Genomic DNA, 8,417 nt, shown 5'->3' with positions numbered 1-8,417 from the left:
TACGTCAGAGTTGTTGCTCTGAAAGCTCCGCCTCGTTCACAGATGAATCAGAGACCATGGATTGACCATGCACGATTTGAATAATTGTGTGTAATTTTATATTGTTTTATATTGTATATTGTGTTGTTATATTGTTTATTCGTCTGCCTGTATTAAAGAACGCCCTATGAAAATGTTGTTGGTGCATAATTGACAGACCTAAACGAGCGCGTGACAGGTGCGGTCTCAGAAGATCTTGACTCCCATCTAGTGATCACCATAGACATATAAATATGTATATGGTGATCACAGCCTAAAGCTCTTCTACAATAAACTGCAGGTGCATGAATTGAAATGTATAACTCTGTACTACTGTATACTCTCCCATTCTGCAACATTCTGAGGCACCTGCTGTAATAACATTATAACATACACGAGTTTAGGTTGAATTAAGGTGAAATTATATTTTTTTTAGTAGGCCTATGAATAAAATAAAATAACTGTATTAATATTATTTTAAAAACTCTAAGCCCTTAAATTAACACGGGAGTTTTATTTGAATAACTGTAGTTACTATTTTGGCGGAAATTAGGACACTTTGTAACGCATGTGCTCTAATGCACTCATTTGCATAATTCTCGTGAAATACTTCGTAGGAGTTTTACTTCAGAAGTGTTTGTATGGCAGAGAGGAACCGGTTGCCTCCATTAAGAAAATTTCCTGAGATCTGGATTATGGATAAAATGAAATAAAATTACTGTATTAATCGTATTACTTTCTTTTTTTAACCTCTAAACCCTTAAACTAGCACGGGAGATTTATTTTAATAACTGTAGTTACTAATTAAGCGGAAACTATGATACTTTGTAACGCAGGTGCACTAATGCACTAATTTGCATAATTCTCGTGAAACTAGGAGTTTTACTTCAGAAGTGTTTGTATGGCAGAGAGGAACCGGTTGCCTCCATTAAGAATCTTTTTCTGAGAAATAGAGGAAAAGCGAAACTGCAATTTCGAAGACAAGGCCAGATCAGTTGTGGCATCGGTCATCAGCTGTTCCCCTGTCCCCATCTTACCACACACCTGCTCACTGAGACAGAGAGCCAAAACTGTCAAAAGTGTGCGCTTTACTGAGCAAACAGGGACGTAGATGAAGGGAACACTTTTAAAATGTACTTTTAATTATTTTCATATTTACTGTACGTATGCCAATTTATTTATTTAATTTTTTTAGAAAATATGGTGCTTAATTTTAATGAGAGGATGCCTATAAACTTTTTTTCATTTTGCATATCTTGGATACGGAGCAAACGTCGATGTTCCTTTTAAAAAGACTCCTACTTCTCAATCTAAACTTTCCCCTTGGAGCCCAATGGAGGAGACTGGTCCTGACCCGGGTAAAAACACCCAAGAGGTGATTACACTGAACTACCCGCATTCAGATCCCGTTTGATATTACTTTATGGGTGTTACTTTGCCAAAAATAGTTGAGCGATTGCACATTCAGTGGCAAAGCTATTATAAGTGAGTTTTTGATGTTACTAGCAGCCTACTTGTTTGTTTTAAGTGAGTCTATTCCAGTTTTACTAGCACTTTAGGCTATTTGTCAGATACTATACTTGTTTGCGAAACACTGTGCAGGTGGTTACAGTAAAAAAATATATATATATCTCAATTTACAATAGGCATTTTTACTTGTCATATGAAATGGCTTGTCAGAAAGGCAACTTTATTCCCCAGTTCAGTTAGATTCTTAATAATGAGATTTAAAATGGTAAAAAGGTAAAGCAAAGCAACAACAAAAATGACTAATATATACAGTCATGGCCAAAAGTTTTGAGAATTACATAAATATTAGTTTTCAAAAAGATTGCTGCTAAACTGCTTTTAGATCTTTGTTTCAGTTGTTTCTGTGATGTACTGAAATACAATTACAAGCACTTCATACGTTTTATGTTTTTAAGGCTTTTATCGACAATTACATGCAATTTATGCAAAGAGTCAGTATTTGCAGTGTTGGCCCTTCTTTTTCAGGACTTCTGCAATTCGACTGGGCATGCTCTCAATCAACTTCTGGGTCAAATCCTGACTGATAGCAACCCATTCTTTCATAATCACTTCTTGGAGTTTGTCAGAATTAGTGGGTTTTTGTTTGTCCACCCGCCTCTTGAGGATTGACCACAAGTTCTGAATGGGATTAAGATCTGGGGAGTTTCCAGGCCATGGACCCAAAATTTCAACATTCTGGTCCCCGAAAATGCATTGTTCTTCACCAAACTGTTGATGGATTGTTGGAAGAAGTTGCTGTTGGAGGGTGTTTTGATACCATTCTTTATTCATGGCTGTGTGACAAGCCTTTTTCCAGATGCCCCAAACAATCGGAAAGGGGCTTCATCGGAGAATATGACTTTGCCCCAGTCCTCAGCAGTCCATTCACTATACTTTCTGCAGAAGATCAATCTGTCCCTGATGTTTTTTTGGAGAGAAGTGGCTTCTTTGCTGCCCTTCTTGACACCAGGCCATCTTCCAAAAGTCTTGGCCTCACTGTGCGTGCAGATGCGCTCACACCTTCCTGCTGCCATTCCTGAACAAGCTCTGCACTCGTGGCATTCCGATCCCGCAGCTGAATCCTCTTTAGGAGACGATCCTGGCGCTTGCTGGACTTTCTTGGACGCCCTGAAGCCTTCTTTACAAGAATTGAACCTCTTTCCTTGAAGTTCTTGATGATCCTATAAATTGTTGATTTAGGTGCAATCTTAGTAGCCACAATATCCTTGCCTGTGAAGCCATTTTTATGCAACGCAATGATGGCTGCACGTGTTTCTTTGCAGGTCACCATGGTTAACAATGGAAGAACAATGATTTCAAGCATCACCCTCCTTTTAACATGTCAAGTCTGCCATTTAACCCAATCAGCCTGACATAATGATCTCCAGCCTTGTGCTCGTCAACATTCTCACCTGAGTTAACAAGACGATTACTGAAATGATCTCAGCAGGTCCTTTAATGACAGCAATGAAATGCAGTGGAAAGGTTTTTTTGGGATTAAGTTAATTTTCATGGCAAAGAAGGACTATGCAATTCATCTGATCACTCTTCATAACATTCTGGAGTATATGCAAATTGTTATTATAAAAACTGAAGCAGCAACTTTTCCAATTTCCAATATTTATGTAATTCTCAAAACTTTTGGCCACGACTGTACATAAAAATAGGCTACTTGTTAATAAAAAAAAAAGATACAGTAAATTAGATTAAACTTTTCACACACACACACACACACACACACACACACACACACACAATAGGACGTTTCCTTATTGGAATCGGTTACAACAATATTACATGAAAACTATTTTACAACCCGAATTCCGGAAAAGTTGGGACGTTTTTTAAATTTTAATAAAATGAAAACTAAAAGACTTTCAAATCACATGAGCCAATATTTTATTCACAATAGAACATAGATAACATAGCAAATGTTTAAACTGAGAAAGTTTACAATTTTATGCAAATAATGAGCTCATTTCAATTTTGATTTCTGCTACAGGTCTCAAAATAGTTGGGACGGGGCATGTTTACCATGTTGTAGCATCTCCTTTTCTTTTCAAAACAGTTTGAAGATGTCTGGGCAAGTCTTTTTCTTGCTTTGCACTGTTACTCGTGTTTTGACCCTTTGCTCTGGATTCTGGATTACCCCTCTTGCTTACCCCTTTGGATATTGTTTGTTCATCATAGTCCCACACTTATTGTGTCTTGCCCTCTATATACACGTTTGCCATTGTTTGACCCAGGCCTGTTATGGACTGGACTGTCTTTTTGATTGAGTTTTTTTGTAATGGCCTTAATCAACCTCTACAATCTGAGGTTAGATGCGAGGGTCCACGCTCATCACTCTGTCAGTTTTTGGACTATGCTTTGTGGTGTGTTGGCTCTTCATTCACTGTGAGTATCGTGGAGGAAGAACGCGACACCACACTCACTCATGTAATGGCATCCGCACTAGAGCACGAGCACAAAATGGCAGTAACAGCGGAGCACGATTGCAAAATGGCAGCCACAGCTGATCTTCACGAGTCAAGTCAAGGTTCATCTTCATGAGTTAAGTCAAGTCACAGTTGGTCTTCCTGAGTCAAGTCACCTCTTTGCTGACCTTCAAGAGTCTCATCACTTTTCAGCTGACTTTCAAGAGTCCCGTCATGTCACAGCTGCCAATCCTGAGTTGAATCAAGTCACCACTGATCTTCCAGAGTCGAGTCAGGACATGCTTGATCTTCCAGAGTCCAGTCACATCTCAGTTGATCTTCCAGAGTCCAGTCACGTCTCAGTTGATCTTCCAGACTCTAGTCACATCTCAGCTGGATTTGCAGAGTCTCGTCTCGTCTCCGGTAGACTTCCAGAGTCTCGTCACGTCTCAGCTCCAGAGTCTCGTCAAGTCTCAACTCCAGAGTCTCGTCACGTCTCAGCTGGACTTCCAGGGGCACATCACATCTTGTCTGTTGCACCCAAAGCCTGGAGGTCAGCTCTTCAGTATCCCAAACTGGCATCCAGCATGGAGGATCCACCGCTGTTGTCCATAAGAGTGATTGGTATCCCTAAGCCAGTGCTCTCAAGCCAAACATCTGCTGAACTAATTTCCCTTTCTGTATGACTTCCCACTATGGGGATCACTTTATGGTGTATTTGGGAGAGTATTGTTCTGCACATATCCCTCCCCTAGCGATAGCTGCGATACTAAGTCTTTCCGTGTTTATTTTCATAGTCTTGTCTTAGTTTCTAGTTTTCATAAACCTGTTTACGTTTATAGTTTTCATATTCTTGTTTTAGTTTATAGTTTTCATAGTTTAGTCTTTTTCTTGCTTTGCCCTGTTACTGGTGTTTTGACCCTTCACTCTGGATTCTGGGTTACCCCTCTGGCTTAGCCCTCTGGATATTGTTCGTTCATCGTAGACCCACACTTGCCCTAGGATTATTCTTGTGTCTTGCTCTCTTTTGCTGCTTCTAATGTCTTTTGTCATATTTCACAATCTATATTTTTATCCATTATGCTTTACAGACAGTGTCTTACACCAATAAACATACTTTACCCAAGGATATCACAGCCAGGGAGATCCTGATGAGACGCCACACAAGATTACGATGCAGCCTCAGCCCCATAGCACTGTATGTAACACTATATACTGTAAATAATCACTTATTTATACAGGGTACAGAGTGATATAAGACCAAAAAAACAACAACTAAGGATTGTTTTCTAAAATCAGAACACATAAAGTTATACATATTGATCTATATAGTATATTCACTTCAAAATACACTTTTAAAAATAAAGGAGCTTCACAATAGCGTTTTTGTCTAAATGGTTCCATAAAGAACCTTTAACATCTGAAGAACCCTTCTGAATTTACACTTCAGATTACAAAAAGGTAAGAAAGAGATGGTTCTTTAAAGAACCTTTGACTGAATGGTTCTTTGTGGAACCAAAAATGGTTCTTCTATGGCATCGCTTGAAGAACCTTTTGAAGCACCTGTAGTACATTAAGCTCAAAAGGGAAATGTATATGCAGTAAATAATTACAATTAATTATGATTAATTACAATTATTTATATGAGCTGCCAGTAGTAAGGATAGTAGTAAAGTATATTTCTGTGGCCACAGAAAATACAGTATTAATGCATTAGAGCATGTAGCAAAATTGGAATTTTGAGGGACATTGATTTGTAAGGCAGAATCAGTAAATCATGTCATTTGTGAACAATATTTTTATTAACTAAACACTAACGCAAACTAGTCAAACAAACAAACATACATACATACAATCACTCATACAAGGGAAAGGGCAAATGAGATTTGATGGATGATACCATCAGGAAAACCATAGAATGAAGCTATAAAAAGAGTCAGTTAACAACCTGAGTAAAACCATCAGCGCTGTTTATAAAGGGGTCTATAGCTTATACTAAACCTCTATTTCGTTTAGTTAAATGTATGATACTTGCATTTCCTTGGCCTGGAATGAGCGTCTGGATGCAAAGTCTTGATGGTTTGGAGGTTCGGTGGTGTAGGAGTCGCAGTCACATTCTTCCGGTTTTGAAAAGTGATGAATTTCAAAGGTGTCCTGACTCGATGGTGATTAGGAATTTTTTCCCAGTGGAAAGTGAATAGAACTAAGAGAGACATCAGCTGAGATCCTATAAGAGCTTTGGTGAATGGAAAAATCAAGGCATGAGGTCTGGTGAATGGAAAAATCAAGGCATGAGGCCTGGTGCAGACTTTGGGGTCCAAGAGCGTTCTAGCTCACATACTCTTAGCTAAAGAAAGGGGAAGCGAAGCCGGAGGCAGAACTGGTATGAGCCTTTTTAAAGTCTAAGACAGTTCACACCTCTTAAGAAGGGCTTTTCCAATGAGAAAGGCTGAAATTCCAAGCGGGAGTTTGTAAATACTGGGGAGTTTTACAAACCCTTTGTATGAAAGCCTGGTAACTTGCATATTTAACTGGATCATTAGTTGATATACAAACTAGTTAGGATTCTTAGAACACTAAAATGTTAGGTATCAACATATAATATACACTCTCATTTAGATCATCAGAAGACGAATTCATAGATACTAAACATGGTAAGATTACATATACTGTAGGTAAAATTACATGAATGATTATTTCTATCACAAGCATGCATAAAACAGGATACAAGACAATATATAAGAACAGTAACAACATACAGTACACAGTACATCCTGGGCCAATATTCATAAAGAATCTTAATGCAAAAAGTAGCTCCTAGTGACCAAATTCTATGAAAATTCTTAGAAATGTGGGCGTTTACTCCTAAAATTAAAGAAAAAAATTCTATTAAAGAAAAAAGTAATTCAGAAAGCATCTTAACCCTTAAAAGAGGTCTTAAGGTCAAACTTGTTAGGAGCACAGACGAGGACTTTTAAGTGGCTTAAGAGTTTCTTTAGCAGAGGAGAAAATGGCAGAAAGACGAAGAGTCAGAAGAAATGTGTTGCAGACAATGGATGACAGTGAGTTACTGTAATAAGATGCTATAGATTAGATCGTACAGGGATCACGTTTGTGAATGATCTTATTAGAGACATGCTCTGACACAGCACAGAAATGCCATAGAGCCAGAAATTAAAGTGCATTACTACATTACATTACGGCAACTGGGAAAATGCAACAATGCAATAGTGATGATTTGGGTCTGTCACAAACTTCTGTAAGCAGAGTGATCACACAAACAATTAAAGCAGTTTCAGAACATCTTATTGTGTCGCAGTTCATTTAGTTTCTACTGGACATTCCCACCTTGCAGGCTCAAAAAACTGCATTTATGAATATAGCAGGCTTATAGGTGCGCACAAGCAGGGGGAATGAACTGTTAATAGTTTGTGCTATACGCTCCCATGTCTGCTTCTTGTCCCTTGCTGTGACACCTGGCCCGAATTTTCCTTTAAGAATGGCCTTGTGTTCATCCACTAACTGGGCTAACAGTTAACACTGTTCCTCTGTCCAGTTTGGCTTTCTCGCCCTTCTTGATTTTGATTCCATGTTTGATACATTAAAACCAACATTCAAACCGCCACTTAAACAGGACAGCAATCACTGTAATTGGAAAGAGTGGAACAATTTTTATCATTCTAAGCCAATCAAATACCTTATAGGAAATTAAAAGCATGGTAAATAAAAAAAGGATTTATAAACACACATATAATGTGTGTGTGTGTGTGTGTGAGAGAGAGAGAGAGAGAGAGAACGGTCAAATAGAAAAAAATTTACGCATGTAAATTCAAAGTGAGAATTAGAATAGACCCTATACTTAAAAATCACTCTTTTTTTCCTTCTTGGACAACCAACCAATCACAGTCTTCAAAAGATTGTGTCATACATAGCAACGGGGTCAACCCCGCCTCCTCACTAAGATGAAAGTTTTTGTCTTTTCCTTACTCAGAGTTGCTCTCAGATCGGTCCCGAATCGCTCTTAAGCTAAGACTCCTACGTAAAAGTTTTTAAGCTAAATTAAGAATTTTCTGAGAGGATTCTTAGAATCTTTATAAATACGGGCCCTGAAGTATATGTGTGTTCATTCAAAGAAAGGTTTTTCTATGAATTAATTAGAGAGGAATCCATTTTTATAGCACTATGTTTCAGAGAGAACATATTTTTAGGTCATAAAAATTATCTTATCTTGCTAAAATGTCATGGTTGACATTGTAACCAGTGGTCTGGAGTCATTCGCACATTTCACAGACATCCTGGCACCTATATGTTTAGGCTGAGGGGTCTGTGATCATTTGCTCATCTAATGAATAATTTGTTAAATCAAAAGAAAAATGGTGTGTATAACTGGTCCAGATGCTAAAACCTTTATTTTTAAGAGTGTAAATGAGAGTCTTATTTTCTGTCACTGACCATTTCCTTGCTCTTCTACCA

This window comes from Carassius carassius, chromosome 11, assembly GCF_963082965.1.
Source record: "Carassius carassius chromosome 11, fCarCar2.1, whole genome shotgun sequence".
NCBI classification, from domain to species: domain Eukaryota; kingdom Metazoa; phylum Chordata; class Actinopteri; order Cypriniformes; family Cyprinidae; genus Carassius; species Carassius carassius.
Note: the sequence above shows the minus strand (reverse complement) of the source record.